Raw genomic sequence first — 2,500 nt, 5'->3', positions numbered from 1 at the left:
TGTACGTCGAGGGACTCCAGCAGCCCTGCTTTTGTATCTGTGTGATCTGCTAAATAAATTATTTTGGGGATGGCGAATGTTTTTAAGAGGTCTATTTTTTGTAACGGTTTCAGCGGTGCTCCCTCAAGCCGTTGTAACCAATGTTCCACCTGCTGGGATAGTTCCGGTTTTGCTATACCGACCCAAGGATCCACTCGGAGCCCCAAGTATTTCTCAGAACTGCCAGGGGTAATCATGTTGAGGGGTGTGCCATTCACCGTCCAAGCTGGGCAGTCGTTGATGGAATAGGTGTTTTTAGCTGTTGGCTTGATGTAGAAGCCGTGGCACTTTTCCCCTTGAGTCTTGAGGCCAGTAAGTTCACAGAAGGTTTCTAGGATCTTAATGTTGTTTTGCATCCCTTCCCAGGATCCACTTAGTAATACCAGATCATCAGCGAAGGCCATCGCTGTAATAGTTCGATTACCCTGTTGGTATCCATTTCCACATTCCTCCAGCTTACACAGGAGCGGGTCTATTGCTAGGTTGAAGAGGAGCGGTGACATTGGATCTCCTTGTTTAACCCCAACTCGCATCTTGATTTGGTCGGTCTTGCCCTGCTTTGTATCGATCTGAGTGTAGATGTTTTCGTACATGTTCTTGATGAGGTTGGTGATGTGGGGGTCTACTCCCTTCTGTTTCAGACCCATGAGGATGTGCTGGTGGCTCACGGTGTCAAAAGCCTTTGCAATGTCCACGAATACCACTCCCATCTCTCTGTGTTCCCTTTTTGCATTTTGAATTAACAGTTGTAGCAGTTTCAGATTCTCAGAGCAACCGGCTGCCCTTATAAATCCTCTCTGCCTTGGGTTGATGGGGCATGCTTTGGACAGTCTAGCAGTCAGTATTCTGGAAAACAGTCTTAAGATGATGGATCCAATCGTGATAGGACGCCAGTTGTTGATGTCTTTCAGGCGCTCAGGTCTGCTCGACTTAGGTATTAAAACGGTCCGACAGCCCCTCACCATGTCTGGAATCGTACCAGATGTTAACCACAAGTTGAACATTTCAGCGGTCTGGGAGAACTTGGGGTCCATTTTACTGAGGTCCCTCAAAGTGATCCCATCCGGCCCGGGGGCAGAGTTCTTGCTCATCTCCAAGATGTTTTTGGAGACTTCCTGTGCTGTGATCATGGCTTCGAAGGCACTGTTGTCAGCTAGGCCTTTTGATTGAAATCCCCCAAGGCCTCTAAACGTTCCAGGTGACTCCCATCTAGATTGAAAAACAGAGTGGATGTTTTGGAGTGGTATTTCGCACCTCATGGACTCTAAGTCATCCAGGATGATCCTTGCTAATTTTCCCCTGTCAAGGTGGAACAATCGCTGGAAACGAAGATAATGTCCCTTCTTAATGGCCCTCTTTTTCATCCAGTTCTTGGCCTTTTTCCCAGGGCGAGGATTCTGATTAGGGGTCTGATTAGGGGTTTGTTGTTTTTGTTTGCTTTGAGATGTTCTACCGAGCTGGCAGCTCACACCCAGGCACTCGTAGCAGTCTCTAGCTGTTTCATTCACCACTGATAATGGGTCCAGCTGCCCATCAATTATCTCTTTGAATGCTCCCTGGAAGGTGTGAAGTGTTTGTGCTGATAACCGGTCCCTGACAGTTCTGAGATAACGAGCCTTCAAGTACCCCTCCCTCGATGAGTCATCACCTGCCAGCTGTTCCCATTCATCCTCTCTCAGTAGATCAAAGTCCTGGTCTTCTCCATTTTTCTTCCCAGGCTCCAGCAGCCGTCTTTTATCACTTATTTGTTTTGTGGTTTTAGAAGGAATGTGCTCAGCAATCAGTTTGTTGATGTTCTTTTTACCCTTGTACTGTTCCATTAACTTAATCAGCAGCTCTTCTTCTTCACTTGTCCAGCACTTGCGGTGGGCCCCAGTTTTCTTAGGTTTAGCTTTAGTTTTTGGGCAGGAGGCAGCAATTCTTTCTCTATTCCTTTCCTCAGGGTGTGTAAATCTTTTGTGTTGTCCCAGGCCAATTTTCGATTGGAAATTTCTCCCGCATACCTCACAGGTCCACTCCTCAGCTGGAGTCGTGTCTGCAGGCCCCTTACAGTGTGGGACATGACAGGCAATACTGTGGCAGTTTAAGTTCTCCCTTCCACATTTAGCACACTGAAATCTTATTTTCCTTCTCCCGTGGTCCCTCTTCAGGTGGTCAACTAGCCCCAGCAGTCCACTTATCCGGTTTCCGCAACAGGGACATGGTGGATTTTTGTCCGGAACCTTCACCACTGGTGTCTTAGGTGTCTGGTCTGAGTCTTTTTCCCGGATAGGCGCTGATGTTAATGTAGGGCCGTCATCTTTGTTCTCTTTCTTTTCCTCCACTGCTTCACGGATGCTGGTGTTGTCTCCCGAGTCTGGTTCTGGCAAAGGAACCTCATAGACCTCAGGGTACCTGGCCAAACCCTCCCACCGGATAGGGGGATGATACCCCAGTAATTTATTAATCATACACGAATTAT

The 2,500-nt window shown here is 47.6% G+C and overlaps 1 non-coding gene across 1 annotated transcript in view; it reads right to left on the bottom strand.

The window, feature by feature from the left end:
* Positions 1-2,500, bottom strand: part of LOC135408498 (28S ribosomal RNA) — an 8,606-nt gene that overhangs the window by 2,547 nt on the left and 3,559 nt on the right. Inside the window, exon 1 of the ribosomal RNA XR_010427647.1 lies at positions 1-2,500. This exon is cut by the window's left edge and continues 2,547 nt beyond it; it is cut by the window's right edge and continues 3,559 nt beyond it. This is a non-coding gene — a ribosomal RNA (28S ribosomal RNA).

This window comes from Pseudopipra pipra, unplaced genomic scaffold, assembly GCF_036250125.1.
Source record: "Pseudopipra pipra isolate bDixPip1 unplaced genomic scaffold, bDixPip1.hap1 HAP1_SCAFFOLD_49, whole genome shotgun sequence".
Classification (NCBI taxonomy): domain Eukaryota; kingdom Metazoa; phylum Chordata; class Aves; order Passeriformes; family Pipridae; genus Pseudopipra; species Pseudopipra pipra.
This window is presented reverse-complemented; position numbering and strand designations above follow the sequence as displayed.